Raw genomic sequence first — 8,550 nt, forward strand, 5'->3', positions numbered from 1 at the left:
GGAGACCAAGAGAAGAGGATTACTGTTCACTAAGGGAAAGCCTGGGCTACCTAGTGAGTTCCAGAGCAGCCTGGAATAAGACTCTTTATCTTAAGGGCTGGAGAGATAGATGGTCCAGCAGTTAAGACCACTGCCTGTTCTTCCTGAGAGCCAGGTTCAATTCCCAGCACCCATGTGGTAACTCACAACAGTCTATAACTTCAGTTTTAGGGGATTCAGTGCCTTCTTCTGACCTCCATAGGTACCGGGCACCAAGCAACTCACAGATATACATGCAAGCAAAACACTCATACACCTGGTCATGGTGGCACACACCTTTAATCCCAGCACTAGGGAGACAGGCAGGCAGGTCTCAGAGTTCAAGGCCAGACAGCCAGGGCTATGTAGAGACTTTTTCTTTTCTTTCTATACAGCTAGATTTATTCTCACAACACATTACATTTAAGAGTAAAGTGGTCAGCAGCAAAAGGCATCAGAAGGGGAAAATGTCCTTTCAGGAAATAGCGTCTGCTGTGGCTGTAGGAACTACTCTCATTAATGGTACAAACCACGAGCTTCAAGTTCAAACTTCCGTGGTTTTGAGACAGGGCCTTTTAACTATTATTAGGTTGGCAACTAACTTGCTATGTGACCAGGACCCTTCTCTCTTCTGCTTTTTATTTTATATAAGGGGTTTTATTGCAAACGATCTGCAGCTCCAGTTAGAGAAATTGTAGTTTCTAGTTTATAAGTACCTTTCCTTTGGGGAAATCACAGGTATACGACACCTGGGGGGCTAGGAGACAGCCAGGTGGATTCTGTCCAAAGTGGACTCGGTCCAAAGAGCAAAGTTAAAACTAATTCTCAGTCTTGGCCTCATTCGGTCTGGGAAAACTTCTTTGGGGCCAAAACTTTCCGGGTGGGATTCTTTTCCTTTGAGTGACAGCTGCAGGTGCTGGTCAATTCTGGCTGCTTAGTTTAGAAGCAGGCCAGATGGTGGTGTTCAGGGACTCACATGTCTCTGGCTGAATGGGGCACTAGGGGAGAGGGATGTCTTTTTCTTTACTTTGCTTAGTTTTAATGGAGAGAAATGGAAAAAGAAAGCAGAATTACGGAGAGAGGTATTGATTCATAGAAATCAATAGGGGGGAAAAAACAAGCTTCCTGACATTCTGTAACAGGAAAAGATAAATGCTAACAGAGCTGGACAGGAGATAAAAGGCAGTTTCAGGCCTGGAAGGTGGTCAGGCACTTACTGCCAAGCCGGAAGATCCAAGTTCCATCCATGGACCCATGTAATAGGAAGAGAATTCCTTCAGGTCGTCTCCTACTTGGGCCATTGAACATCCCAACCCCCAAATATAATACAATTTATTAAATATAGTTTAAAGCACATTTTTTTTTTACAGCTAGGGATTTTTTGGGAAACGACTGTTTAAAATGAATGCACATTGTAGCACATTTGTTGCCTTTCCTCTACCAACTCTGTTTTTCTGAGACATTGTTTCATGTAGCCAAGGTCTGGCCTGGAATTTCTGATCCCCCTGATTCTACCTCCCAAATGCTGGGATTACAGGCTTTCTCGAATATGTCTGGTTTTCTAATGAACCCAGGACTCCAGGACTTCATGCATGCCAGGTTAACTGTATCAACGGAGGTATAGTCTCTAGCCCGCAAACTCTTTTATTTATCTCTCTCTACATAGTCCTGGCAGTCCCAGAATTGACTATGTAGACCAGGCTTGCCTCAGACTCAGAGATCCACCTGCCTCTGCCTCCAGAGTGCTGGAATTCAAGGCATGCACCACCTGGCCTGGTTTATTTTTCTTTGTTACCATGCCAGCTGAGGACTGAACCAAGGGTCCTAGGCTTGCTAGGCAGTTTGCTCTACCACTGAGCTAAATCCCCAACCCCCACTAATTCTTAACACTGAGATACTTAGAACATGCCTACTTCTTCCCCCAAACCCAAATGTTCCATCAAAGTAATTGTACATACTTTTCTGCTTAGGCCCATGTTCTTGTATAAATTGTTTTGTTTGCTTGTTTATTTGTTTGTTGGTTTTGAAACAAGGTCTCATGTAACTCAGGCTGCTTTTGAACCATATGTAACCAAGAATGACTCCTGATCCTCATACTTTGTCTCTCAAGTGCAGGGATTACTGATATGTGCCACAATGCAGGGCTTGGTTTGTTTTTGTTTTTTGTTGTTAGTGGTGGTTTTTATTTGTTTGTTTTCATTTTTCTAGACAGGGTTCTCTGTGTAGTTTTGGTGCCTGTCCTGGATCTTGCTCTGTAGCCCAGGCTGGCCTTGAACTCAAAGAGATCCGCCTGGCTCTGCCTCCCAAGAGCTAGGATCAAAGGCGTGCATGCACCACCAAAGTCCACTTGGTTTGTTTTTTGACAGGACCTTACTGTGAAGCCCTGGCTAGCCTTGAACCCACTATGTAGGTCATCAGCCAGGCCTTGAATTTGCTGCCACCTTCTTGCTTCTGCATCCAGAAAGCTGGGATTACAGGCATGCACCATCATGCCCAGAGCTTTGTGGCTGAATTCCTTAAGAGTTAAATAATCACCTTGTTACCAACTTAGAACCAAAGATGACCTTACAGCAAGTCCCCTCTTCTCCTGGGGATATTTACATATGGGGGGGGGGAAGCACAGAGAAGTTGGGTAACTTGCCCAAGGTCTTGCTGACAGAACTCTGGAACAGCATATACCCTATCAAGTAGAACCCATCTAAACATTGATAACAACTGATGTGAGTTTGATAACAAAAAGGTTACAAGATTTGGTCAAGTACCTCGGAGCCGTATTTCAGGGAAGAGAATAGATCACTCCCGGTTCCGAGGGGACAAGGCTTCCTGAGAGGTCTGCAGGGACTCTTGGAAGGTGGGATATGCAGTGGGGATCAAATGACCAGAGACCCTTCCCTGTCATCCCCTGACTCCTCCACCTCCCAAGTGCTGGCGGTCCGGGATGTCCTCCCCCCAAGTGCTGAATTTCAGCCACTGCTGTTTACAGCCTCAATTTGGCCTTGCAGTGTGTAACATAGTAAACTTCTGGGAAACTAAGATAACAGTAACACTTTGGGAACTTACAGGGTGGGGAGCCAAGCCTTCATGTACTAACAAAAGCAGAGCTAAAACAAGCATGATGGCAGCTGCCTGTAACTGCAGCACTGGAGAGGCAAAGTGTCGCTGATTTCCAGACCAGGCAGGGCTGCCCAGGGCCGCTGTCAGAGGCGGCATGGGATTTTGAGAGGCTGCTTTGTCCTCTGGCCCAATACCTGCTCCACACAGACCTAACAGATTAGACAGCAGCTCAGACCTGCTTTCAAGAAACCTAAATCTAGCCGGGAGGTGGTAGCGCACACCTTTGCCTTTAATCCCAGCACTTGGGAGGCAGAGGCAGGTGGATCTTTGTGAGTTCATGGCCAGCCAGGTTTACAGAGTGAGTTCCAGGACAGCCAGGTCTACACAGTAAATCCCTGTCTTGAAAACCCACCCCACCCCCACCAAAAAAAAAAAAAAAGAATAGCAATGGGAACTGGAAACAGATAAGACCTGAGATCTGACGCTGAAAATCGCTTCTCCAGAGACTTCCTAGGTAACAACAGATTTCTTAAGAACAGGTAGATCTCTTTGGCTATTTCAGGTCCTGACCCCTCCACTTCCCTTCCCTGAGGCTTAAGGAGTCTGAGGTGGAGTCAAGACTCTGAGAAGCAAGTTAAACCAGTTCCTGCAGGCCTGGACCTGCCCTGCTAGAGAAGAGCCCTACTGTAATGTAAGCTTCTTTCCACCTTAGCTACAGCCAACTACACTACTGAAGTACAGGAAGAGATATGGCAAGGAATGCACAGATCAGCATCCGTCTCTACAAACAGACGGGAACCCAACAGGATCTTTAGCCTGTGGTCTCCATGGGCAAATCTGACACTCAGATTGCCTCTCCCATGTTCTGCACAGTGGTAGCTGATACCTCCTCTGAGTCCCTGACCTGCTGCATGGTGCCTAGTTCCTACTGGACTGCTCAGCTCCTCAGAGTTGCTGACACAACAGATTCTCAGGGAGCCCACTTTTCAATTTCTCCCTCCAGGTTGCTTAGGCCCCCTGAGTCCTATGGAAAAGCCACATATTTTTCTTCAGTGGCTGGCCTCTTGCCTAACTGTGGCTATACAGGGTAGATACAACCAGAAGGAATTACAAGGCTCCAGGTGAGAGTTTGGATAAAGGCCTGCCGGGAGCCTTTAGGGCATGAAGCAGTGTGTCACAGTTATCTCTAATCAGTTCTATTCCTTGCTGCTCGTGGTGATTCTGGCTGAGTTAAAATGAAAATCTGCTGTCTCCCTAGAACTGTAAAGTCCACTCTAAAAATCTCAATAAATGACTCAGTTTGTTCAAAGCCTGAAGAATGCCTTACGGAAGCAACTTCATTCCCTGATCAAAGACGGTCGCGCCGTCCAGAGAGATCTAATGAAGTGCTTACTACAGCCCAACAGCTGCCTAGAGCCAGGTATAGTAGACTTGGGAGACTGAGGCAGGAGATTTGCAACTTCAAGGCCAGTTTTTAGTACAACCCTATTTCAAAAAAGATAAAGTTGGGCATAATGGAGCAATAAAAAGACAGGAGGTTAGACTCCAAACTCTTTGTTTTGTGATCTTTGTTTCAGGATCTCCATGCTGATGAATACTGATGATCTTACACAGCGCAGCATTTATACCATTCCATCCCTGGCTCTTCCCATATTGGAAGTATTAAATTGATACGCACTTTAAGAAGTTGTGTACATATGCTTGCCTTCGTAGATCAATCCAGACACAGAGGCTCCCATTAATAGGTTGGGTTTATTTGACATCGTGCTCTGCGGTGAGCACTCATAGACAGTGACTCACTTTTTTTTTTTTTTTTTTTTTTTTTTTTTTTTTTTTTTTTTTTTTTTTTTTCGTAGATCAAAAAAAAAAATTAATTACTGCTCTGAGCACTCATAGTGCAGAAACTTCCTCAGTAGCGGGCACTAGAGCCCTGCCTGCCTTGCCCTTGCCCCCAGTCCTATGAATTTGCTTTGTAGGGCTGGGGAGGCAGTTCAGGGGTAGAGGCCCGAGTCAGGTGCACCCTGAAACCTAGTTTTATAATGCTGTTTCTGGGGGCGGCTGTTGTTTTTCAGCACTCTATTAGGTGTTGATTCAGGAGCATGCCTCAGAGTTTGCCTAAACTCTGGCTCCCCCTACTGGGAATGGGATAGATTCCTTGACCTCACGAGGCTAAACAATCTAGCTCCCCAACGAGAGGCTTGAAGCACAGAAAACTCTTTGTTTTTTTCTTTCCTTCTCCTTCCTCCTCCTCCGCTTGTGATACAGTAATAGTCTTGCTGTGTAGTTCTGGTTGGTCTGAACCTGGCTATGTAGTCTACGTTGTTAAGCTTATGACAATTTTTCTGTCTCTTCCAAATACTGGGATTACAGGCATGTGCCTGCCACTCGAGTCAACTGAAGTTGGCAAAAGTATCTCGGCTGCCCAGAGAGCAACTATGGGCAAGTCTAGTGATAGTTTAGATTTCTGTTGTGTGTATAGATGCGGGAGCCCACAGAGGTGTCCTAGTGAGAGCTGAGCTTGCTGTACACAGCAGGGCTGCATTAGGGGATGGCTGGACCACGTGCGTGGTCACCAGGTGTCTGGGATGGTGTGTGGGAGAGGTCTTTTGCCTTACCCCTTGGCGTTCCTTTAAAAAGCCCTTTAGTGGAGACAGAAGGGGCTGGTGGGTTGAGACTCAGGCCCTCCTGAGGCTCTCCTGTGTTTTCTGTCTCTCTCCTCTATACTTCTATCTACAAATTCCTCATTTCTCCCCGCTCAAGAGTACCCTGGGGGAGTGAGAGGGAGCTGACCTCCCTCATATAGATATATGATTCTACAGAGTGCAGAGAGAGGAGCGGGAAGGAGGAGAGAATGAGAGAGGAGAATTCCTTCATTGTAATCTTTACATGGGGGGGGGGGGCTTAGGGTTTTATTTAACCTAAGCTGGCCTGATGGAGCCAAGGATGACCTTGAACTTTTTGTTTTTCCCGACAGGTTTTCTCTGTGTAATAGCTCTGGCTGTCCTGGAACTCGCTCTATAGACCAGGCTGGCCTCAAATTCAAAGATCCAATAGTCTCTGCCTCTCAAGTGGATCTTGAATTTCTGACCCTTCTGCCTTTGTGTGCTCAGGTACAAGCAGGTGCCACCCACCACAGCACCCAGTATGCCATACTAGGAATTTGAACTCAACTTACAATCCTCCTGCCTCAGTTTCCCCAATGGTAGAATTACAAGAGTGGGCCATAGTCCTAGCTTATTTTGGGTAGGAGTTGTTAGTTTGCTGTTGTTTTGCTTGTGGTGGGGATTAAACCTAGGCCTTTGTGCATGCTGGACAAAGTGTTTTACAGTTGGGCATTATCCCTAACCCTTGGTCTTTGTTTGCAGGACTCTATGAGACAAGCACTCTATGGCCCAGCACTCACCATGTAGACAGCTGGTCTCAAACTTGTCGGACCCTCTTGCCTGTTTCCTCAGTGCTGGGATGACAGGTGTATGCTACCACACCCAGCTGATTTTTTGAGGCTGTCTCCTGTTACCGGATCTGTCCTTGAACTATACAGCTACTCACCGGTAACTCCTCCTCCTGCCTCAGCCTCCCAGTGCTGGGATTACAGGTGTGCGTCACCCTGCCTGGCTGCTTGGTCTAAGCACCACCAGAGGAGAAAAGCCGTCATCCAGCAGAGGGACTCACTTTGTCCTAAGCAGCTGTGCAGCTGCAACCGATCCCTTCTCTCTCCGTCGATACTCACTGTTGGCTGATGGCACCTAGGGGTGGGCATCCTTCCTCAGGAATCTGTTAGTACCTTAAAATACACTCCACATCTTTAAAGAAAAGGGCCCAAGCCAGGCACACACACATGATCTCAGCACTTGGATTTTGGAGGCACGAGTTAGTTTGTGTGGTTATATGAGACCTTATCTCAAAAAGCAAAATTAAAAAATATCTAGTGATGGAACTCTAAATATGATCGTTACAGTGATAATTTTGTATTCTTAGTGTAATAGACTGGAGAGCAGAAAGGTTGCTATGAATATGTTTATCGGTTAACACACTGAGGACGCAAACCTGCCACATACACAAGGCAATCAACTATGTCATTGGCGAATGCCCTTACCACAAAATACCAGGGATAAACCATTTATAAGGTCTGATACCTTTTGTTCTTTCAGATGGGGTCTCACTGTGTACCTTTGGTTGGCCTCCAACTCGAGATTCATGGACTTCTGCCTCCTGAATGCTGGGATTAAAGTGTTGTGCTCCCATGTCCAGCCTCTGGTTATCATTATTTCTGTTGTGTTGGGAGACAAGGTATCATGTAGCTGAGACATCCCGTGAATTCCTGATCCTTCTGCTCCCATCTCTCAAGTACTACAGTTACACCAAACCTGACTTGTTTATTTCACTTCATTTTCTTCCTTGCGGCTTTCAGGCATCCTTTTTTCTTGAAGTTACTCCATAGGCAGCTGGACCCATTGTTTTAGGGCCTGTGGCAAAGCTGGACCTTGTAGCTGGGACTGTGTGACAGAGAACAACAGCTGCCGAGAAGAGATCTGACAGGAGAAAGGGAAAGGCGGAGAGGTTCCTCTATCTTCAAGGACACAGCCCCATGACCGAGGTTCCTTCCACCTCCTAGAGAATTCTACCACATAACAGCCTCTCAGCCGAGGACCAAGCCTCTACTACATGAACCTGGGGGACACTTAGGATCTAAATCTTAACACTCAGAGAACAGGCACTTCATTATTTCCAGTCCTCTGACTGGGTTGTTCCTCATTAAGAAAAAGTAGTCACAAGTGAAGGGAGTTTATAGAAGGCAGTGGTTGACAGTTTTTCTTCCCGCCCACAGCACTAGGATGTTAATTACAGATCTAGATACAGTTAATAAGCAGCATAGTAAACATGCTGAGCTCAGATAATGAGTAGGAATAGTACCTTCTAAAAATTCTTAACTGGTCAGGCGTGGTCCTTCATGCCTGTAAATCCAGCACTGAGGGGCTAAGGCGGATGACTTCAGAGCCCGTCTGGGCTCTTCAGTGAATACCAGGCTGGACAGGACCTCAGTCACCTCAAATAAGACTGTTAGGGGAACGGGAGTGTTGATGGGCTGGGGATTCTCTTCAGCAAAGGACCCAAGGCATGATGGGAGGAGCCAGCAGCTCATCTGGAATGAGGCAGGCAGCACATGCTTGATAGTGAACAAGGAAATTCTTTCATGCTGGCAGGAGAGGCTGCTGGCAGGAAGTGGCACCAGGAAGTCCACAAAGCCCTTCTGTGCTATGTATTTGGCTACAGTCTGACTGGAAAATGGGAGTGGGCCAAGAGTCCACGGAGGCCAGAGGTTCAGGGCAAGTCCACTGCATATCTGCTAAGGCACCTTTCTCTGAGCATGTTTCACAGAACTGAGTCCTACAGTGGCATTCTAAATACTCAGGAGGAAGAGGACAGACGGGGGTGCAGTGGTGCATACGGGTAATCCCAGCACTTAGGAGGCAGAGG

Source organism: Peromyscus leucopus, chromosome 2 (assembly GCF_004664715.2).
Source record: "Peromyscus leucopus breed LL Stock chromosome 2, UCI_PerLeu_2.1, whole genome shotgun sequence".
Lineage (NCBI taxonomy): Eukaryota > Metazoa > Chordata > Mammalia > Rodentia > Cricetidae > Peromyscus > Peromyscus leucopus.